This window comes from Megascapheus bottae, chromosome 13 (genome assembly GCF_031878675.1).
Source record: "Megascapheus bottae isolate mThoBot1 chromosome 13, mThoBot2.hap1, whole genome shotgun sequence".
Lineage (NCBI taxonomy): Eukaryota > Metazoa > Chordata > Mammalia > Rodentia > Geomyidae > Megascapheus > Megascapheus bottae.
Window position 1 is genome coordinate 57,626,642 of NC_143521.1, and position 24,063 is coordinate 57,650,704.

The 24,063-nt window shown below is 51.5% G+C and overlaps 1 protein-coding gene across 5 annotated transcripts in view; it reads right to left on the reverse strand.

Moving 5' to 3' along the window:
* Jakmip1 (janus kinase and microtubule interacting protein 1) overlaps nt 1–18,995 on the reverse strand; it is a 72,936-nt gene extending 53,941 nt beyond the window's left edge. For all 5 annotated transcript variants that reach the window (XM_090343847.1, XM_090343849.1, XM_090343845.1 and 2 more), the window contains exon 1: nt 18,828–18,995. The gene's annotated coding sequence lies outside the window, so the exon portion shown is untranslated. The remainder of the gene's footprint in view (nt 1–18,827) is intronic.
* Nucleotides 18,996–24,063: the final 5,068 nt, after the last annotated feature.

Sequence of the window (24,063 nt, forward strand, 5' to 3'; positions counted from 1 at the left end):
ACCACCACACTCAGCTATGCATGTGTCTAAAAGATTGATCATTTCAACCTCCAAAAACTGTGGAGACCAGGAGACGTTGGTGGCATAGCAGGCTTTTCCCATCTCATGACTTCAACTCCTCAGCCAGAACAGGTCTCATCTGACTTTATAGTTGCTGCCCATGATCTATTAAGTAGAGTTACAGTGCTTGTCTGAGGTCTGGAATATCCATGTTCCTGTAAAGCCACATACAACAGGCACCATGTTCCTCTCCCTCCAAGGGCTCGCTGAATGACTCTTGATGACATCTGACAGATATCCCCTGCCTGGAGCCCAGCAGGGCCCCAGTCCCACGAAGGAAGAGCTGGGATGCTCCTCTCAGGTCCACAGTGGGCCATGCCCTCAGGGCCAACTCAGCAGGGAGCTCAGGAAAGCTGCTCCGAGCAAAGGATGAAGACTGACCAAGAAGCCAGCCCCTGGCTTCACATGGGCTGAACTTTCCACTTCCCCAGTCCCTTGACACCGACTAGATGATCTGTGGATAACATCACTAATTTTCAGCTAGGCAAACAGGGTCTCTGGTGATGAAGGAGAGGGGCTGTGGACAGAAGACATGAGGTCAGACCCATACCTAGGTCCTGGGCACTTTTTCCTGTTACCCTCACAACCCCATGTGGACCCTGGAGAAGGGATAAAACCCAGCCTTGCCATCTATCTGGAGTCAGCTCATGGATGCCCATCAGCTCAGTCACAGAGGGTATTAGTGCCAGGGCAGAGGAGGCTGGGGATAGCAGTAGGCAGTATGCTCAAAATGACTTTCTCACCCAGGTTCTCAAGCACCTTGAGATGCCTGGACAAGAATGCAGCCCTTACCTGTGAGGATCTGCCCACATGGCTGCACTACTCAGGCTGGCTCCCCCTCATGACCCATGCTGACTGTGCTTCTCCTGGGCCCCCAGCTCCAGCAGGGGTGTGGAGAGAACAGCTGCCTCCTGTCACCTGAGAGCTGGTAGAGGAAGTGGTGTAGAATTAGATGATTGTCCTGGGAAGAGCTGGTGCTCAGGGCCTTTAGCTGGACCCTTAGCTGAGTCTGAGGAGGCCAATCAAGGTCACAAAGGACAAAGAAGAAGATAGGTCTGGAGGGCTGAAGGAACCAAAAGCCTGCGGATTTCTCTATTCCCCTCTCTCGCTGGATGGTTACCTCTTCAGTAACATCGAAAGGAAATGAAACTAAGAAAAACAGTGGAAGGCAAGAAAATGAACATTTGGAGGGGAGGTGATATGAACAGAAGCATTGGGAAGACGACAGTCTCTACAGGGAAGTAGATTTTGTCAAAAGCTTCTGCCTTCAGCTCAAAACCAGCCCCAAGCAGCTGCCAGGAAGGGCTGGAGGTGCCTCCCCATCAAGGGTACAGAGTCATGGAGGGACTGACCACAGGCCTGCCACAACTGTCAGTGAATACAGTTTTCAAACTTTTACTTTACAAGCCTTCAGAAAAGCTCCAGGAATAGCACAACCAATTCTCATCTGGATTCGCTAACTGCACCAATTTTCCCCCCACCTACCTTACCATATAAAGATACATTTCCACACAGATGCATCTAGTTTTAATTCCATGACATTGCACTCCAAAGGCTGGGACTCTGATGTCTTATGACTGAGGATGGTGGAAAAATCACACACTCAGTGGTGCTCTTTATCTGTGGGTTCCATATCTGTGTGCTCAAAACAACCGAGCATATTTTTATTTTTATTTTAGTTTATTGCCATGCATATTTTTAAAAGCTTGTATCTGTATTGACATATAATATTTTCCTTGACATCGCTCCCTAGCAGTGCAGCCTGAGGGCTCTTCACACAGCTGAGGGCATGCTGGGTGTGGTACATGACCTAGACATGATTTGAAACACACAGAGGCATGTCCCTACATAGCAGAATAATTCCTCTCCAAGCTCCAGGCCCCACAGCACTGCTGAAGAGAAGCTGTACACACAGGGTGCAGGTGTCTGTCTGCAGACGACCTCAGAATAGCTAAGTGTAAATGGAGAACACAATTCGATCGAGAATGATTACCACCATCTGAGAAGGCACTGTCCTTGACAGGATGAGGGAAGCCTTGGACAGAGAAGCCACGAGACCTGAGGCACGATGGCCCTTGCCTGTCTCTGGGTGCAGACACTGTGGACCACAGCAGGGACACAGTATAGACAGCTAGGGACCAGTCTCTCAACTCAACTTGTTGAGTCACTGTGGAGAGGTCACAGTTGCTGTGAGCCTCAGTTTCCCCATCTGAAAAGCTCCAGCTGTGCACTGAAACCTTTTGGAGCAGCTAAACAAGCTTCCAGTTACCATGGAGTCTGTTGAAAGCACCTCGTGGACCACCCTTAACTCTCTGATCCCTGAGCACCCCTGAACCACACCCTTACCACCCAACACCCAGGAGGCCCCAGCCTATCAAGGGCCAATGCCTTCTGGGCTCCCATTCACAGGCCTGAGTGGTCCCTGTGTCCCTCTACCTCCGCCCCACCCATACAAACTCATGTGATCTTGACCTTGGCAATGAGCGCTGCTTCTAGAGCATCAGAAGAAACCAGAGTAAAGCAAATCCACAGACTAAGCCTGGGCCCTGAGGGTAAGGGCAGTGCCTCATCCAGCCTCCACTTCTCTTACCACAAGTCCATCCTCAAATGTCCCCCGCTGCCAAGACAGTCAGGACTGAAGCAACACCAACAGTGAGTATGTGGCATTCTACAAGGGACTACCGAGTCCACAAAACCTCAGAGAAGTCAAGGCATTTGCCCAAAGTCACACAGCTCACTGTGATAGCACCTATTAAGCACAAGGTACTTAACCAAACACTGAAGTCAAGGATAAACAGTGGGCATGCCCACCCAAGACCTAGTGAAGAGGATTATTGCATACTGACCCCCAGAGCAGTAGCTCTCCACAATCAACACATTGAGCTGCCTGGAAGGGGACTATGGAGGCAGAGAGCCAGGAGAAGGCTGAATCTTTGATAGGGGATCAACGAGAATAAGGACATTTTAGGAGGTGAAATGTGGTTTGGAGCCCACCCGAATGGGGACAGGCAAATTCCTGTTAAGCTGCACGGCACATCTTCATCTTTCTCAGATCTGTATCACCTCTGCCTGGATAGCTCTTCTGCTGAAAGAGGAAGCTGCACCCTTTCAACTCAGGATGGAGTAGCAGGGTCAAAGAGATTAGGAGCTGGCAGAGGAGATACTATCTCCATGGTTACCAGCAGAGAGAATGAGGCTCATGGTGGCGGGGAGATGACTCCACTAAGCCCAGCCTTTAAATACAGATGTGTCAGGCAGCAGAGCTCCGTGGGTGGCAACCCACCAAGTGAACTTCAAAGCAGTACTGAAAGCCAGGAAGCTTGGCCCGGTTTTTTTAAATAGGCAGCCAGGCTCGGGCCTTGTGCTCTGGGTTCTCCCAGACATCCTGAAACCACCAAGGAAACTGGACCCAGAGAAAGTACTGGAGACAACAGTCAGTCTTAGCAAAAAGAAAAGTACTTTAGGAAACAGTGATGTACAAGACAGAGCTCAAGTCAGAGAGGATTTTAAGAAAAGCCCAACCTCCCCACCGTACGAACTGACAGGGAGGCTGGGGGCAAATCTGACCCAAAATACCCAGAGAAGCAGGATTAAAACCTGGCCTCTAAACACCCATTGCTGGGCTCTTCTTACATTGGTCTTTCTCACACCTCGTCTAGAGAAGGGCATTATCCACTCCATCACCAACCCCATGGTGCCAAAGGTTGGCAGCAGAATAAGAAGGCCAGACTTCCCTGCTGGATGCAGTCAGGGCCCACACAGCCTGCACTTACCAGCTGTGAGACCCCACGTGAGTGACATCGCCTCTGGGTCCTGAGGGCCTGCTGGGTGACAGGCACTCACTGCCAAACCCCACAGACCAGGCAGAGCTGGCACTTGGACCGATGGGTTCCCCAGATAGCAGGGACTCCTTAGCTCCACCTCCAACTCCGGGCCCCCAACTTCACGGACCCCGCAGCTGGGGCTCCCATCTGCCTCAGGTTGCCACACCAGGGCCTTCTCTTGGCACCTCCTAAACCCCAAAGTCAGCCACAAGCACAGAACGGAAGATGACGCTGAAATACCATGTCTACTTCCCGTGGACCTGTCCTCACTTCCAGACACTAAAGTCATGGGTGGGAAAGCGGGGAGCTTGAGGGTAGGCGTGGGGGGAGGAGAGAAGTCTTCCACCTATAGTTCTGCCTCAAGCCCACTTCCGGCCCTGCCCACTTCTAGGGCCACCTACTTCCCCTGCCTTCTAGCCCCACCTTCTCCCAGGAACTAGAAGCCTTGCCCTTCGGCATAAATAGCCATGCTCCCAGACAGGGATCAAACACTTCAATGGTGAGAGAGAGAGTGCGCGCGTGTGTGTGTGTGTGTGTGTGTGTGTGTGTGTGTGTGTGTGTGTGTGTGTGTCCTGTGCCTTGAACTCAGGGCCTGAGCACTGTCCCTGAGCTTTTGTGCACAAGGCTAGTGCTCTACCACTTGAGCCACAGCACCACTTCTGGCTATTGGTTGGTTAATTGGAAATAAGAATCTCACAGACTTTTCCTATCAACACTGACTTCTACCTAAGATCTTCAGATCTCATCCTTGAGTAACTAGAATTATAGGCATGAGCAACAGCACCCAGTTGTGTGTGTGTGTGTGTGTGTGTGTGTGCGCACTTTGTCAGATGTGGGACTTGAGCTCTGGGCCTTGGCATTGTCCCTGAGCTCTTCAGCTCAAAGCCACCCCTTGAGCCACAGCAGCACTTCCGGCTTTCTGGTGATTAATTGGAGATAAGAGTCTCATGGACTTTTTAGTGCCCAGGCTGGTTTTGAACTGCGATCCTCAGATCTCAGCCTCCTGAGCTGCTAGGCATGAGTCACTGCCCCTGGCTGTATATTATTTATTAATTGAGATAACTGTTGTCTACCTTCAGGTAAGCATCTTTTACTTCTGCACTCTCCAGGGAGTCACCCCACCCCCATACAGCTCACATGCCCATGTCTTGCCTCAAAGCTCCTTGTTCTTGATCCTAGTTCCCCCTATCACAGGGGTGGGGCTGTTCAGAGCTGTCCCCCCTCACCGCATGGCTGGGATTGGGAAGGACACTCCAATTATCCAGTGGTTATTAATTGGCAATTCAATTAAATCAGTAAGTTATCAATAAAATCAATCAATAAAAACCTGGCTTTTCAAGGTCAGAAACCCATCCAAGCCAGCCAGCAATTGGTAAAGCCTCTAGAACAGATTGTTTCTTCTAAAAAGATCAGGTTACAAAGTTGATACAGTGTGTTCCCAGGAAAAATAAAACTAGAATATAAATTCAGAGGATTCAACAAAAGTGAACACTAAAAAAGGTGTTTTGCAAATCTTTCACTCTTTTACATGAAGTGAAATCTCATCCAGAAAAACCCTCAAAGCTGCTCTTGGAGAACCCCACATGCCTTACCTCCCTTGTTGTCACCCCTTTCCATTGCAGGCTTCCTGTGACCCTTCCACAATGGTTTAACTCTCTGCCTGCTGGCTTACTCCTCCTGAAGTGTTGGGTGAGGAGCTGAGGAAATGAGCACATACATGCAGGCACACGCATGTGTGCACACATACACATACACAACACTCAGTAAACTCAACGGGGTGGGGGGGGGGAGACGGTACAAGCTGCAGGGGTGAAGCCCCACCCATCCACCACTGCCTGCCCCCTGGCCCTTCCTGAAACCCCACAGGCAAGGCAAACCAGAACCCCACAGGAAACTAGGCCTCTCACCAACCACCACTGCATACACAGCCCACCCTTGCTCATTGTGCCAGCGCCTGGGGACAAGAAAGTGGCTCGGGATGGCCCCAGGTCAGTCAGCATGCGTTTCCTAAGCCCAGAAGCTGCAGCTGAACGGAGAGCTGTCATGTATAAGAACCCACTGTATACCACTGTGCTGACCACATTTCATCTCAGCCCAGATTACTAAGCCTCCTTGTAAAATGGGAAACTGAGACTCAAGAAGAAGTCGTCTGTCTAAGACCCAAAGCTTAAAGTAAATGGCATAGTCAGAAATTTACGGTCGCTTCCCAGCTGCCCAGAAAAGGGCATCTATTTCGTTTCCTGTCCCTCCAAGTAGCATAGGGCTGTTAAGCCAGAAGATTTCCAAGAGTGTGCATAGGGTGACTAGCCAGGTTCCTTCTTGAACACCAAGCCGAAGCCCTCCAAAAAAGAAGCATATTGACCGAAAATGTCTATAAAACAGGAGTTTCACCATATCCCTGCTCATGAAATACTTCTAATATCATCGAAAACCACCCACTTCAATTCCCACTACAAACGCAATTTCTGATTAGATTGCTGCTTATCACATATTCAGAATCCACATAAATTCTCAGCAAATAAAGGAGTCAGAGTTGTTTATCAACACTTAGAGAACACAGTGAAGCTTCCTTAGAACGTGCTGTGCAAGTGGAATTTTCTTTCTCCCCCCTCCCCCTCTCTCTGTAGTGGGACTTGAACTCAATGCCTTCTCTTGACCTTTTCCCTCAACTCTAGCATTCCTTGTGCCATTACCTCTACTTTTGGCTTCTTGCTATTTAACTGGAGATTAAGGGTCTGACTTTCTGCCCCAGTTGTCCTCAAACTATGATCCTCAGATCTCAGCCTACTGAATAGCTAGGAATACAGTTGAAAGCCATCAGAATTGTTTAATTTCACTGTAAAAATCTTATTGAGTACTGAAAGGGAGACACACTTTGAGATGTGGATGGGCAATGCATCACCTGCAAGAAGAATTAAGTAACATACCATAACCTATTCCCTCAGAGCACTGAATTCTGGCAGAACCTAATACAATTTAACAATCACACACCAAGCAACAACAGTTACCACTGACCTAGCTCTCCCTAATGCAGCTGCTCTCCAAATCACTCAGAGCTCTGCAGCCCTACGAGAGGGGGCAATGACCACACTACAAAGCGGCCCCTGATGGTATCCAGCAGGAAGGGGTGAAATGCTTTGGGGCAATGGAACACAACTAGCAAGTGGCTGCAGGAAAGCATTGTCAGGCAATACGACTCTAGGGTCTGCGACTTACCTGCTCTGCTGTGTAGCCTCCAAGTGCCAGGAATGAATGTGAGGACTCCAGGGCAGAGCCGCTAAGGTTGCCCAGACACTGAACTGCCAGGTAAGAGGCCAAAGTAATGACACATAGAGGTCATCAAGTCCCAGCCATTCTGCATACCTGGGGGTAGGTGGCTAGCCCTTCCCAAGCGGAGTGACATTCCAGGGGCTCATACATATTAATTTAATGCTCTTATATTCCTTGAAAAGGGCCTATCACTTTCTCCATTCCATCCAAGAGAAATGCAGTTTCCAGCCACTTTGGAACTTGCTCTGAATACAAAGTTTTTCGTCTTTCACTGCTGCTTGCTGGCTTTTGGAGAACTGCCTGTGCCATTTGGGAAGCTCCTTTTGTTTCACTGGGCAAAGGCCCCTTAAACAACTTGAAGATAAGAGTAGAAATCCCCCAAACAACTTTAAGGTAAGAGTAGATACCCTGAAATTATTACAGGAAGGGAAAGGAGGTAATATACTAGGGCTCCTTGGCACAGGTTGAAATTTCCTAAATAAAGATCCAGAAATACAGCAAATCAAAGAAAGCCTGGATAAATGGGACTGCATTAAACTGCAGAACTTCTGCATGGCAAAGAACATAGCTAGCAAGATAAACAGAAATCCCACGGGTTGGGAGAAGATCTTCACTAGCTATACAACAGACAAGGAGTCATATAAAAAATATACATAGAGCTAAAAAAAATTAAATCCCCCAAAACAAATCCTCAAAGAAACAACCACCCCATGAATAAGTGAGCTAAAAAATGAAAGGGACCTTCTCTGAAGAGGAAATAAGAATAGGCAATAGACACATAAAGAAATGTAAATCAAAACTACACTGAGATCCCATCTCACCCCAGTTAAAATGGTCATTATCAAGAAAACAAGTAATAACCGAGCTGACAGGGATGTGGCTAGGAGGGACCACTACTACACTGTTAGTGGGAGTGTAAACTGGTTCAAGCACTCTGGAAAACAGTATGGAGGTTCCTCAAAAGACTAAACATAGAGCTCCCCTATCTAGGCACTTATCCAAACTAGCAAAAACAAGGCTACACTAAAGCTAACAGTACAACTATGTTCACTGTAGCACTATTTACCATAGCTAAGATATAGAACCAACCCAGATGCCCCTCAATAGATGAATGGATCAAGAAAATGTGATATTCATACCCAATGGAATTCTATGCCTCCTCAGAAAGAATGGAAACATCCCATTCATAAGGAAATGAAAAAAACTTGGAAGATCTCATATTAAGTGACATAAGCCAGACCCAAAGAAACATATGCTCCATTGTTTCCCTCCTTTGTAATAACTAGTATGTGTCTACGATAGCCCCAGCAGAGTATCACAATAGTTCAGTAGCTATGTACATACAGCCATATAAAATGATGCTCATCAAAATGAATTCCAAGATACAGAAAAGAAATCCCCAAAACAGCCCCGGGCACTGAGTCATTTCTGTCTCAACCTCTGCCGAAATAAAGTCACAGAGCTGACAAGTAACCACACTGCCAAGGATGAGCGGAGGCTGTCTGGTGGCTTCCAGGAAAAGAGCCATTTTGTTGGCTTCCACAGTCCTGACAGCAGCGTGTCCATGCGAATTCGTGTGCCTCAGCGGCTGCCCGCCAGGTGCCTTTGATGGGCCAGAGCTTTGTGGGACATTCTGAGATGGGGCAGATGTCAGGAGCACTGCCTCAGCTCAGGAAAAGATCTCCAGCAAGAGGACCCAGGGGGCAGTGGGTCCTAAGACAGGCAGGGGAGGCCACATGCTCCATGGGTGAGGCTGGCTGTGACCTGGGTGCTCAGACAACACGAGCCGCCTGCTGAGCTAACCAGGTGATGACACTGGGTTGACCCCAGCTCAGCCCAGAGGAAAGGAGTCATGGTCCACCTTGCAAATGGACACCCTCACCAGACCAGCCAGGGCTGGATGTACCATGTCCTCCTCATACACGCACAGTCCCCAGGAAGATCCCAGATGAGTTGGGAAGACACCCTACCAAGCCCAGATAGTACCTGGGAGACCAGGAAGGAGAAGGCACCGAGAGGGCCCTTGCAGAGAGGAATTCTGCACCAGCCTCAGGCCAACGTTCCTAATGTCTGACTTTATCCCACCAGGGTCAGAGTTCTCTGGTTCCCCCCTCCCCCTCCTTTTAATTCCACAGGGGCTTGAACTGTCCTGGAGAATGGCTCCTGTGTCACTGGGGAAATGTCTCATCTCGTATGGTTAGTGTTCATCACATTCTCTGTGCCCTTGCAGTATCTCTGTCCAGATGTTCCACATACAACTGACACTCAAGACTAAGCTCGGGGTGTGAGGCCCAGGGTTCCAGCCTCAGCCCCACAAATCAGGGACTGAACATCCAGTTATTGTTGAAATATCTACCTTCCCTTGCACTTCTGACAGGTTTTGATTTATTTGTGTCATTAGGTGCAAATATGTTTACAACTGTTAAGAGTCCTGGTGTATTGACCTTTTGTCATTATTAAATGTTGCTCTTTATCTTAGTAACATTTCTTGTTGTTCAGGTCTATTTTTTTCCTCTGAATCTACCACTAGGGTTATACCTTCAGTTCTGACTTCTTTTTTTTTTTTTTTTTTTTTTTGCCAGTCCTGGGCTTGAGCTCAGGGCCTGAGCACTGTCCTTGGACTTTCTCAAGGCTAGAGCTCTACCACTTGAGCTTCAGCACCACTTCCGGCTTTTTTCTATGTATGTGGTACCGAGGAATCGAACCCGGGTCTTCATGCATGCTAGGCAAGCACTTTAACCACTAGGCCAAACTCCTGGCCCCAGTTCTGACTTCTTGCTGGCTAAATGGAAATAAGAGATTCTCAGATCTGTCTGCCTCGGCTGTCTTGCGACCTCAATTCTCAGATCTCAGCCTCTTGAGCAGCTAAACCAGGCTTACCGGCAGGAGCCACAGTGCCCAACTCACATTAGTTTTCTTATGGTGCTATTGGCATAATACATCTTTTCCATCCTTCTGCATCACTCTAGATGCACTGTGATTCTAAGTGTGTCTCCTACATTGGGGGCTTTTTTTTTTTCTCTTAGCCAGTCCTGGGCTTGAGCTCAGTCGCTGAACTTTCTCCAGGCTAGAGCTCTACCACTTGAGTCTCAGCACCACCCCAGCTTTTTCTATGTATGTGGTACCAAGGAATCAAACCAGGGTCTTCGTGCGTGCTAGGCAAGTACTCTACCACTAGGCCAAACTCCTGGCCACTGGTCTGTCTTTACCCTCGCAGAGTGTGTGGACCAAATCAAATCATGTATGTGATGGCATGAAAAGGTGGCGCTTTGGTTGAGTCTCACGAGGCTCCACCCCTTGGGATAGGCTCAGGGAAGGGCCTCTCGGCAGACACTGAATCTGCTGGTGCCTCGTTCTAGGTTTTCTACTTCAAAGCTGTGTGAAACACATCCCTGTTGTTCGTTTGCTATAATAACCCAAATGGACTACTAAGACACTACAACACTGCATCCAGTCTGACAATACCTGACTCGATTAAGATCCAGTCACATGTGGGGTGACTGGGGGGGGGGGCTATTCTTTTGTTCTGTTGTCAGCACAGCGCTGAAACTCAGCACCTTCTACCTCTTGAGCTCGGTTCCCAGCCCTGTTGTCTTTGCTTTTGCTAACTTTGCTGGCCTTAAGCTCACGATCCTTCTATCTCTGGCCTCTAAGTGGCTGGAATTATAGATATGCACCACTGCACCCACTTCTTTATACTTTCTTTGTATCAAATGGATCAGGCATTTAATCTGGAATATAATTCAAGGTCACAGACTCCCAAGGAGCTAGTTCTATTTATTTGAGGTAGAAAAAAATGCCTCTCTAACAATTTTAAGCTTCTGAAATGGCTCATTTTCAAATCAATCATTCTTTTTTTGATTCCTACAAATGGAGCTAACTGATCATGCATCTCATCAACATAAGACAGCATGAACAACACTGGAAGGCAGAGATAGCTAGGAGGATGAAAATCCAAGGCCAGCCTGGACATCTGACAAGTAACTAACTCAAAGCGGGCTGGGAGCAGGGCTCAAGTGGTACAGCATCTGCCTAGCAAGGCTCTGAGTCCAAAGCCTGGTATCACACGTACAAAGATGTCAACCACAACCTCCTGGAGGATCTGAGGCCTACAAGTGACCTCCCCACGAGAGGGCAAGATGAAGCTCCATGTGCTGTGTGCTGGCGGCCTCCTGCTGCACACTAAGGCCGGAGGGAAGGTCCGCTGCCGTCCTCAGCAGCCCCCGGAGCTTGTGCCACTTCATGTGTGAGCACAGCCACCTCCCATGCCCACCCCTCCAGGTGGCACAGCACCAGACACCTGCAGGCACATGTTGGCAATCAGGACCAGGAGGCCAACACCAGCTGACCCCGAGGAACTCAGGATACTCCTCCCTCAGCAACTCACACCTGGGAGCACGGCTTCCATGACACCCCAGAACTCCACAACACCCAAGGTGAAGGGACTGTTTCTCTCCCTTATAGCTCAAGGCTGGATGACAGAAGCAAACCTCTCCAGCTGGGTAGGAAGCAATGGCATGAGGGTCTTAAGCAGAGGAAGAGTATAAACATCAGAACAGCCTGTGCCATACCCTAGAACCAGCCACCAGCCAAGCAGCCCAGGACGGGGTTGGCAGCAGTGGTTGGTACCCATACTGGGAGGCGCTGCAAGAGATCTCTGGAATTCAGAACCCATGGAAATCGAGGGTCAAATCCCTAAGTTCTGGTATAATTTATACTGCGGGAGGATCCACAGTCTAGGGCCACCAGCAGAAGCCACTGCAAGCAGAAGTGGCCAGACATTCTCGGGTCATATCAAAGTGAACACCTTGGCTTCTGGCTGGTGAGAAACAACTGTATGGCCTTCTCGATGACACACAGAGAGAAATCGGATGTTACCATTGGACCTGTGGCACAACTCCCACCCGCAGAGAACTCATACCAGCTTTAGAAACAGACTTTTTCATCTTTATTTAGATAGCGTGGGACAGTGGGTCTCCCTCCTTCAGAAAGTAAGCCACTGCAGGGGGCAAGCCTAGACCCCTCCTCTAGGCCTCCCTTCTGGTGCCTCAGGCCCTAGGCGAACTTAAGGAGCTCTGCTAACAACAAATGTACCTTGTCACTGCTGGCCATCAGACTGAGCTTCCTGTTTACAGAAGAGAAAAGTGAAACGCAGAATACATGCAATAGAGGGCAATGCGGTACAGGCCCCACCTGCCACCACTGAGTGTGGACCTGCCCACCAGGGTTCTAGCCCACTGCAGTGCTGGGAATTTGAAGTTTTCTAGTAGCCATATTAAAAACAACAACAACAACAACAATTTCAGCCAGGCATGGTGGCTCACACCTGTAATCCTAGCTACTCAGAGGCTGAGATCTGAGAATCAAGGTTCAAAGCCAGTCTGGGCACAAAAGGACCTGAGACTCTTATCTCTAATGAACCTCTAGAAAACAGGAAGTGAGGCCTGGCTCAAGGATAAGGTGGTACCCTTGAGCTGAAGAGCTCAAGGACAATGCCCAGGCCAAGTTCAAGCCCCATGACCCACAAAAACAAACAAACAAAAACTTCTTATGTACAGGTGAAATGTAGACACCTGCGACACGCAGGGTGCACACAAGTGTTCACAGACCTTCTCACGGGCGCATCTCAGTCTCTGTCCACAGCCATGCTGTTCAGCTCAGGACAGGCACCTGAGTCACCAAGCATCAATGCCACATCTGGGCTCCAGGATTCCTGGGGCAAGCTGCAGTCCTGGCCTCAGGACACTCACTGTAGCCATGGCAGCAGCTACTACACCTCCCAGATCCATACCAGGTGACAAGTGGACAGTGAACGTGGACCTGCTTCGGGCCATCTCCTATGCCAACTCATGTATTACCCACACCAACCCCCAGGAGCAGAAAGTCTTCAGCATTTCTAAAGAGGAAGTACGAAGAGGATCAAGCCCTGTGCCTCAGTCACTGAGTCACATCTACCTGCACACAACAGTGACAAGAGCTCTCAGTGAGCACCTATTTCCATGCCTACTCCTGAGAGGCAGGTTCATGATGCTTTGTTTTTCTGGTAATATTGGAGCTTGAACTCAGGGCCTTACAGTTGCTAGACAGGTGCTCTGCCTTGAGTCACACAAGTCAGGCCTGCCTCCCACCCTTTGCCTTAGTTATAGTTCACGTAAGAGGTTTGAACCTCCAATTTCAACCACTAGAGAGATGGAGAAGACTGCTGTCTTGAGGCCAGCCCAGGAAAACCCCCACAAGGCTCAGTCAATGAGCCAGGCACAGTGGTTGCCTCCTCTCAGCACAGCTACAAGGGGTCTCTGCACAGAGGTAAAGGATCTCTTTTTGGCAGCCAGACCTACCAAGAAGTTAATGAGACCCTACCTGAAAAAAATAATAACAACAAAAACTAAAGCAAAAAGGGCTGGAACGGTGGCTCAAGAGGTAGAACACTTGCTTAGTAAGTCCTAAGTTCAAAACCAGGAGTATTCCCCTTCCCCCGCCCAAGACAAAATAGGAAAGAAGAAAAAGAAAAGAATGCCTTCATGGAAGGCAGACTGTGGCCACAATAAATAAAACTTCCAAGTTGGAGCAAGCACACACCACGCCAGCCAGATAAACTGGGAGAATAAAGAAGACTAAGGTCCTAGGGCTCAAGAAAGATGAACTACATCATCAGGTCTTTCCACACCTCAACAGGGTGCTTTCCCCTCCTGGGAAGCGGGACACCACACTGCCTGCCTGGAGGAAGGGACCAGAGCTGGTCCCAGGCCAGTGAGCAGAGCCAGCACAGCTCTGACCTGGCACACACAAGCGCATTAGGCCACAAAGAATAGCCCTGCATCGCACACAGAGCCCCTTTCTCACCCGAGTGAAACCAAGGCTGGGCCAGGGGAGCAGAGGGCAGCAGCCTGCACCCAAGCTTCAGGACAAGGGATGGATCCTGAGGATGTTTCCAGAACCTCAGCCCACATGGAGAGGCCCAGATTCACACAGCTGCTGGCTAAGAGTAGCTGCCTCAGGGACCGAGTTCTGTGGCTATTATGGAGGTAGGGGCCACCCCATTCCCCAAGCAATCAAGCTGAATTTGGGGGAGGAAATCTGAGGACAGACACCTGAAAGCTTAGCAGAACCCCATGGGGAGGGATGTCATCAATTGCTGGCCCAATCAGCCAGCCTTGCATTTGCTTTGCTCTGGAAAACCAGACAGCAAGAGGCAATCGATGATGGAGATAGAGAGCCTGAGCTGCCCGACTAGGGTGATGGAACATTCTAGAGACAGATAGCAGTGATGCCACTGACCTGTGCACTTAAAAGGGATTGCTATAGTAGCCATTATTAAATATTAAATAGACACATAAAAATACATTTAAAAGTTGGTCAGATACTAGGCTGTAAAGAAATCGTCAACTATTTCTTTTCTTAGGTAGACATTATGCACACGACCTCCTGGGTCTGGAAAATTCAGTTAGAGATGATAAGATACACAGATCTCCCGGGCTGGAGGCAAGTGTCTTGCCTCCACATCCCTGCTCTGGAACTCACCAGCTGTGCTACCCTCACAGGTTCCAGACCTTCTCTGGGCCCATAGGTTAGGATGGTTCCCTCAGGGACTAGAGGAGCTCAGTTAGAGCACAGGGTAGCTCCCCACAACTTCTCCCTCTCCCTGTCCCCTCCCTCCTCTCCTCCCCACAACCTTTCCCTCTCCCTGTCCCCTTCCCTCTCTCCTTCCCCCCTCTCTCTGTCTCTGTCTCTGTCTCTGTCTCTGTCTCTGTCTCTCTCTCTCTCTCTCTCTCTCTCTCACACACACACACACACACACACACACACACACACGCGTGCGCAGTCCCCTCACCCCCACCCCCACCCCAAGTAGTAAATATCTGAAGCCTCATGGCTGCTCAGTTCTGCCAAGAAGGTGCAGAAGCATCACTAGGCATTTACACACAAACCAGTATGGCTGTGTATCAATAAAACTTTATTTACAAATCCAGGCAGCAAGCCTTAGCTTTGCCATCCATCCCCTGGCCAAAAAAAAAAAAAAAAATCTTCAATGCTGGGTAAGCACTTTACCATCAGAAATTGTTCACCATACATTTCTACAGATTTAAGAACAAAATACTTCCTGAGGCAGTCTTGTAAATAAATACTCCAAAGTCCAGATCAGAGCTCTGCTACCCCCACCCCACCTACTGGAGCCCACTTTTTTTTCTGGTAAGTCATAGGGCTTGAACACAGGGCACAGGTTCTGTCCCTGAGCTCTTTCATGCAAGGCTAGCACTCTACCATTTTGAGCCACAGCTCTACTTCCAGTTTACAGTTTCTGGTGGTTAACTGGAGATGATTCCCACAGACGTTTCTGCCCCGGGTTGGCTTTGAACCTCGATCCTCAGATCTCAGTCTCCTGAGTAGGTAGGATTATAGGCTTCAGCCACTAGCGCTCAGCAAGCCCTCCTTCTCCGTTCTGCTTTCCAACAGGATCCTGCCCAACTCCCATGTTTCCTAGACATTCCAAATCAGGCTCCATTGTCCCAGCTCCTAGTAGGAAAGGGTCTCTTCAACTTGCACAGCACATACCAACCCCAGGCCATTCATACCTAAGTGGGCAGGCCTCTAAGCAAATAAAACTTTATTCACAAAAACAGACAGCAGGCCCTAGCTTTACTGGCCCCTAGCAAAAACTCAAGTGCTGGGTTAGCATCCCTTCCCCAAGCCTGGCCCCACCCCTCCTGCACTGCCCCAGGGAATGGAAAGGCAGGAGTAAACAAAATCATCTTCACCAGAGGCATAATGAGGAGATCCAGCCTGGGGGTCCCTCTCTGGGCCTCTGACTGCAGCAGCCCCAGTGGCTGTGGCATAGTGCCACACTCTGCCTGAGGGCACTAGCAGGTGCACTGCCTCTTTCACAGGAGGGTGGATTTTCACTATGGGCAAATGCCATGGCAGTGGGACAACTTTGAGGTCTGTGCCAAGCAGTGCCCGCTGAGTGTTCTGCCCTGGGCATGCTTCTCATCAGTGAGCGGCGGGACGGCTGTAGAGTACCCAGGCAGGAGTGAGAGGTGAAGCCGGTGAAGCCAGAGCACCATGCTCCTTTCAGAGAACTGGCTCCCATCCTCAGACAAAGCCACTTAACACAGACAGGTGAAGCTCTGCCTATCTGACCCAGCCCCACTCACTGGGCAGGTGGCTGCTGCTATGTCCTTCGCTCCACTGTTGGCTGGTGAAGGCCAAAGAGGAGCCTCCAATGTGTCACTCGCTCTTGTGACAAAGCTTAAGAAAGTATGTTGTCAGGCCAAGAATTTGGCCTAGTAACAGGAAGCTTTGCCTAGCATGTACGAAGACTCAGGTCTTCGATTCCTCAGTATCAGATACATAGAAAAAAGCTACAAGTGGTGCTGTGGCTCAAGTGGTAGAGCACTAGCCTTGAGAAAACCCAAAGACAGTGTGCAGGCCTTGAGTTCAAGCCCCAGGACTGGCAAAAAAGAAAAAGAAAAGAAAGCAAGCATGTTGTCATAGCTCATCACACACTTCCTCTTCAGATGACCTGGTGAAAAGAGCCACCGCGGCCCAGCTGGACTACTGCACATTGACTCAGAAATGAACGCGCAGAGAGGCCAATTCTCTTGCTTAAGATCACACGATGGCAAGAAATAGGACACAGGTTAATCTGACTTCAGAAACCTGGCAAGCTGGTCCCCCACTGTGGGGAAGGAGGCTCATAGAGGCGAATGGGAACTTGTGGCAGCCACCCCCGATTCCTCCAAGAGAAAGCCCCCATTGGGCTAGAAATCCCAGAGGACTGATACTCGGCAGCTGAGTGGGAGCAGGGCCTGGATGCCATCTCTAGCTGGCCTGCAGATCTGGTCCTAATGCACGCGGGGACGGCGGGTAAAGCCTGACACACCCCTCTCTGCAGTTTTGGCAGTGCTCACAACTCCTCTACAGATAGACAGAGGCTTTCCCACAAAGGCAGCCCACGGGCCTCTTAGACCTATGTCCCCAGATGCTTAAGGGGGAAAAAAAAGTAGATGCATATGACGCTCTATCTATGTGTAGAGAGAAACATGCGATCTAGCAGGCTCAAAAGAGAAGTAATTTGAGTGTGGGGCCTTACTGTATGAACAGAAGTTCTCCACAGAAAGGAAGAGACAACCATCCTGTGCATGTGGAACCACCTGTGTGAGGACATGTCCGTGAGATGGGCAGGGAGAAGGAAAGGGTGAACCTGGGATGCCCGGATGTGGGTCCATGCCAGATCACAGGCAGTGGAAGCTAGGGATGGTTCATGAATCATGAAGCAGTCACTTCACTGGGCAGGTCCATGTTCAAACATGGCTGGGGGCTTTCCTGGCTAAGCATGCAGGTGAGAGCTCCCTCCAATCCTGGAGCAGAGATGCCAGGCACTACAAAGCTTGTAGGAGATTGTACAGCAGCATGCACTACACCCCCAACCCCAGGAGGAGACAGGTTGGGTCTGGGGGAGGGGGAGGGGAGGTGAGGGGGAGTCCTGACCACTACACCCACCCCCAGGCTTTCCTCTCCCCGGGTCCATCTTAGACCGGAGAACTGCTGTCAGGAGCCAGAACCTGGAGGAGGGACCAGGAGGTGACATCCTCCCTGGGTGGATGGGGAGGTCCGAGGCTGCTCCTGGCAGATCCGCTGGATCTGGGAGGCCAGGCCAAACGGCAGCAGTGACCCACCCTGCCAGATGTACACAGGGAAGCTGTGGCTGTGGCCTGGCGAGGGGCACTCCCTGACCTTGGCCAGGTGTAGGAAAGGCGTTCCCAGAGAAGGAATCCACAATCAAAGGCCCAGGGCAGTGTGCCAGTGTGTGTGCACACGGGGTGGGTAGCAGAGGAGGGCCAGCCCGTAGATTCTGACTGTACTGCCGATATAAAGAGCTTGTGCCTGGTCAAGGCTCTGGAGAGCGGCGGGTTAGGGGGAGGTTGGGAGGAAGCTCCTACGGCAGAAAAATGCCAGCCCGGCAAGGATGGGGGTGACCAGACAGGATGGTGACGGAATGACTGAGCCAGGTGGCGGAGGCTAGGCCTCGTCTCCCCAACGCAGAGGTCGCTGGGCTGAAGGCAGTGGCATCACGCAAGGTGCCAGGCAGCGCTGGGCCAATCAACCCTGTAGCGCCATCTCCGAAGGCCCAGGGGTGCCCGGGCCGCAGGGTGGGAACCCGCCTTTCTTCGCATCCTTCCGCCTCCTCCCCGCGCCCACGTGGGCGGAGCAGCGCGCGGGGTGCGGGGTGCGGGGCGCGGGCGGCCCCGTTCCCGTCCGCCCCGCCACCCCAGCCGCCCCGGAGCCCCAGAGCTGCCCCCGCGGCGCCCCGGGGCCGGGACTCGAGGGCTCTACCCACCCTCGGGGCCGCGGAGAGCCGAGCCGGCCACGCCCCCCCACCAGGCGGCCGGGCCGCCCCTCCCCGCGCGCCGAGCGAGGCTCCAGGCTCGGGGGGCGGCGGAGGAGAGCCGAGGGACCCCGGGTGCCGGGGGGGGGGACTGGGTGGGATGGGAGGCGCCGGGCCGAAGAGGGGGCTGCGGAGGTGGGTGGAACGGAAGGGCGGCGCCCGGCGCCGGGGTGCGCGGCTGGACCGGGGTCCTGACGGGGCGACGGCTGCAGCCCGGAGGGCGGGCGGCGGCGCGGGCCGAGCGCACGGACCCCCGCGGGTCCCCCCGCGCCGCCCCGGCCACCTACCTGCTCGGCGCCCCGGCCCGAGCCGGGCAGCAGCGGCGGGCGTGGCGAGCGCAGTCCCGCGCCGCATCCTCCGGCCGGGCCGCCCGGCCCGAGCGCCCGCCGCCACCGCCTTCAGGAGGACTAAATGGAACAGAAAACGAACGCGTGCAAATCGAATCCAGTCAAATGGTCCAGGGCAGCCGAGGCGGCTGGGCGGAGGCGTACGCGCTGGGGTCGCGAGCTCGCTCGGGCGGCCGGCGCGTGCCGGGCTCGCGGCTGCAGCTCCCGAGGCGGCCGGGCGCCGGCTCCCCGCACGGCCCCGCCCCCTCCCCGCACGGCCCCGCCCCCTCCCCGCGCCCGCCTTTCCTATTGGCGCGCGGCCCCGCCAATCCGGGAGGGGGCGTGGCCCCGCCCGCGGCCGACGCCGGGAGCTGTGCCGCGCGAGGACCCGGCGTCCGGAGCGTGCGCACTGGGCCCGGGACCCCAGCCCACACCCACCGAGCCGAAGCCTCCGGAGCGTGGGCACCGCCCGGGAACGCTGCTCGTCATGGTGGCCCGCGGGGGCCGGCGAGGGAGGAGGGTCGTGGCCGACTCCGCTGAGGAGGTGAGGAGGAGCGGGGGTGGGGGGTGAGGCGGAGGGGGCGGAGGAGGCGCTGACCCCACCCCGCCGCGGCCTGGCCGGGTCTGCAGGTATCCGCCAGGATCTCCCTGGCCCCCGTGGGGCTCTGCCCACCTTCGTGGGCCTGACACCCCCCCGCCCAGGACCGCCCGTCCTCCAGGCGGTGAGAAGGAAAGGTGGCACCCGGATGGGACAGGGCGCACATGCGCTGGCTGCGGGCAGCCACCACGACGCGGTGCAGGGATCCCTGGGCCTTGCTGTGACCAGGACCCAGCGGGAGCGAAGGAGGCCCCGGGGAGGAGGCCCCAGCGTTGGGGGCCTGCTCTGCTCTCACGGAAGAAATACTTGTTGAACCTCCCTCACAGTGTGACCTTGTTTAGAACTGGAATTCCATTCCAGCTGCAGTCAGCGGAGACGAAGTCAGGCCGAACTAGGTGACCTGGACTCCAGGCTCTAAAAACCGGGGAACTGGACTCAGAGGCACCCAAGGAGAAAATGGCCGTGGCACACACAGGCAGGCCAGGGTTGGCTGGGCGTCAGCTAGTCCAGGAACCCACAAGAAGACCAGCAGCAACCTCGAGAAAGAAGCTCAGAGCCAGGCTTGCAGCAGAATTCTCCCTGCACCCTCCCCGAGAGTGGGTACCACTCAGGACAGTAAGTTTCTGTTACTGAAACCACCGGGTTTGTATTACTTCGATACATCTATCAGTTAAGGATTGCATTTGGCTGTGAGCCTTAGAAATCTCCTCTGCATAGCTGGAACAATCTCCAGGTCTACAGTGGCTATCCCTCACTTTATCTGTCAGTCACTCCTTTGTCCCCCGCATGTGATTTTCTTCCTCACAGTGTCTTCAAGGTGCCAAGATGGCTGCCCGCCTTCTAACATTCATTGTTATTCTAGTCAAGGAGAATGATCCCCTGTACCCATCATTCAGCTGGCTTTAACTGCTTTTCTACAGACTTCTGTCTGGTTGACCAGACAGTGTTGAATGGCCACCCTTTGCTTCAGAAGCAGCTGAACAAAATGATTTTTTTAATTGGAGAAGCATTTTTCAGATGCTTAGATTTTTTAAATGGAGGGTTCTGTTAGTGAGGAGGAGGAGAGGGAAAGTTGGTTTCATGTCTTAGAGCCTCCCTCCTTGAGGAAAGGAATTTTAAAAAATTACGAACAAGCCAGACACTGATGACTCACACCTGTAATCCTTGTTATTCAGGAGGCCAAGATCTGAGAATCACAGTTCAAAGACAGCTGGGACAGTGAACCACAAAAAAGCTGGAAGTGGAGCTGTACCACAAGTAGTAGAGGACTAGCACTGGGCAAAAAAAAAAAAAAAAAGCTCAAGGATAGCACCAGGACCTGAGTTCAAGCTGGAGAACTCATTCACACACACAAATTACAAATAAAACTTTGGTATACAATGAATACATATTTAAAATAACAAAATGTAACAAATCTATAGTGTTTCAAATTGACAAATGCCTCAAATGTTACACAATGCAGAAACAAAATGATTTTATGAACTAGTAATTTGATGTCCATATTTATATGTCTACTTTTATTGTTTCTTCCTTCTTGCATCACATTTTGCTAGAGAAATAATTTTATAATAATGGTTATTCTTGGTGAAAATAGATAACTCAAGAGCTTAATATAGATGGGGAAAAAGAATGTGTTTGGGGAAAACTTTTTCATTTTCTTTATCCGTAATGCCGCCTACATTTTCAACATTGTCATCAAGTTGGGCAAAACTTCTTTCATAAATTGAATGCTAAAGTGATAAACTAAATAAAATAAAATTCTTATGTTTGTTTGGTCAGTCCTGGGGCTTGAATCCTGGGTCCGGGCACTGTCCCTGAGGTCTTTAGATCAAGCACTCTACCATTTTGAGCCACAGCGCCACTTCCAGTTTGCTGGTGGCTAATTGGCAATAAGAGTCACACAGACTTTTCTTGCCTGGACTGGCTTTGAGCCACAGTCCTCAGACCTCAGCCTCCTGAGTAGCTAAAATTACAGCTGTGAGCTGTCAGCACCAAGAATCTGTTTTTGTGGTGATAAGGTTTGAACACCGAGCTTTGTGCTTCCTAGACAAGTGTTGTAACATTTGAGCCGTGCCCCCTGCCCTTTTTAGCTTTAAGTTTCAGATAAAATCTTGTGTGTTTGCCTGAGGCCCTCAGACTGTAGTCTGGACTCACACATGGACACCATTGTGCTCGGTGTTCTGGTTGAGATGGAAGTCTTGCTTCTCTGAAGTATCTGAGATGACAGATGCGTTCCACACCACTTGTCTCACTGTGACTTCATGAATTTTCATGGTGAAGTTTCAGCACAGCACAGCTTCCTGACCTCAGTGCCCACCTTGGGCCCTGGGGAGCTGCATCCTGCCCAGTGTCCCTCATGACCTGCTAAAGCTCTGTGGTGGATTCAAGATCAGCTTGAACTTCTGAAGGTCTGCAGGACACCACCCCACTCCTCTACTCGTGCTGGGGACTGTGGCCCCTGTTTCCAATGCCCTGTGCTGCCCTGCTGCTGGTCCTAGACCTGCTCAGTGAGCACTCCCTGGACCAACGCCATTTGCACACATCCCATGGAGGCCATGGGCCTGGCCCCACCCCCACTTCCATTCACTGCATGCCCCAAACACCCTGAGCCTGGCAGCTTCCAGTGCGAAAGGAAGTAGGATACAAGGGCTTGGAAGAAGGGGACATAGTTGTGCCCCCCACCCAGTCCCCTCTGTCCAAGTGCTAACCACTCACTGCCTTTCAGAAGGTGGTGATGTTTACAGACTTCACAGAGGCTGTGGGAGGAACATCAGCCACCAGAGAGGCCCACATACAGTCTGCCTGAGGTCCTCGGGAGAAGAGGGTCAGGACACACACACACACACAGATCCTGGCAAGACATGGAAAAGATGCCACAGCAGAGCAAGGAGACACCCCAGCAACACCCTGAGCTTGCCTCCCAGCCTTAAGACTTGTGAGTCTGTATGGTTCTGCTGTAGGAATGCCCGCTGTCTGGTGTTTTTGAATGCATCCCTGGCAGCAGCTGAGCCAGGAGTGGCTCAACTATCCCTCTTCTGTACAATATCCCCAATTACAAGATCTTGTGAGCCAAAGCTCTGACCTTCCCAGCCTTTTGAAGACCCTGCCTGTAGATATCCCCAGCTGGCACCATGAAGTCACTGGATAGCCCTCCAGGCAGATGCTACGACGTGTCCCTGCCAAGAGTGAAAAGTTGGGGTTCAGAGACCAAGCATCTGATGACACAGAGCTAGCACATTCCAAGTGTGTGTCTGAAGTGATCTCTCTGACACCACGTAACTCAGGCCCAGCAGTCCCATGCAAGTGTGCCTCGACCCACGTGATGCAGTGTCAGCCCCTCTGCAAAGTGGGGGGCATTCCATCCTATGGTCAGATGTCCACTTCTAGTGGACAAGGAAATCACCCTCCATTTCCCTATGTGTCAAATGGGCTTTTGGGTAATACTAAGCTCAAAAACTTTTCGATGATGGGCTGGGAGTTTGGCCTAGTGGTAAACTGCTTGCCTAGTATGCGTGAAGACATGGGTTTGATTCTTTGGTACCACATACATAGAAAAGAAAGCTGGAAATGGTGCTGAGACTCAAATGGTAGAGCTCTAGCCTTGAGAAAGTTCAAGGACCGGGCTCAGGCCCTGAGCTCAAGCCTAGGACTGGCAAAAAAAAACCAAACAAACAAACAAACAAAAAAAAACTTGTCAATGAAGTTAGTTAATGTTTGAATCTGTGTTACTTTCCTAGGGCTGATAATAAGTTATTGCTTATTAGGAGGCACAGGACAATAGAACTTCATTCTCTGAAGCTTTTGCAGGGCAAACATGTGACATGCAGGGGTCAGAAGGCATCTCCCCAGAGTCCTAAGGGAGGCCCTACCTACCTCTTCAGCTGGGGGCTAAAGGCACGGCCTGTCTATGGAGCTCCAGTCCCAGCCTTAGGACCACAGCCTTCCTGTTCTGTGTCATTTGTAAGAACATTAGTGATTGTGGAAGCACCAAGATTGTCTGTGGTGATCTTGTCACAAGTCTTACCAACCAACATCTGCAGAGAATCTGCCCAAATGCAGGCCTGCATCCCAGGTTCCCAGAGGGGTATTCTTTCATGACTAATTGATCCACAGCTGTGGTCATTCTTACAGAGGAGGAAAGGTGTGAGGGTTGAGTAGAGGTCTGGCCCACCTGGAGAGGCAGGGCAGCCCTGGGAAGTTGGCCCCTGATGTTAGCCAGAATGTGTCAGCAAGAAGCAGAGGTGGCTTGAGGTGCCTGAGTGTGGATTCAGCCTCCTGTCTGCAAGGGAGCCAGGGAGGTTTCTTAGGAAGAACATGAGTAGCAGGGGCTCTGGTGGGCATGAGAGGGAGGGCTGGTGTCTGTGTCTGACAGGGTAGAAAACTGGGAACACTTCGGAGAAGCAGTTGCTTCTGCTGTCTATCATGGGGACAGGGGTGGAGGAGAGACAGATCATCATGATGGAAAGTTGCAGAGGTGCAGAGGAAGGAGCTGTGGGGAGAGTCCTGTGCTACCTGGAGGAAGAGCATGTAGACTGACACAGGAGGAGGCAGAGCGCTCGGAGCCTGCAGAACTGGAATCGGGAAGTCCCCACGAACATT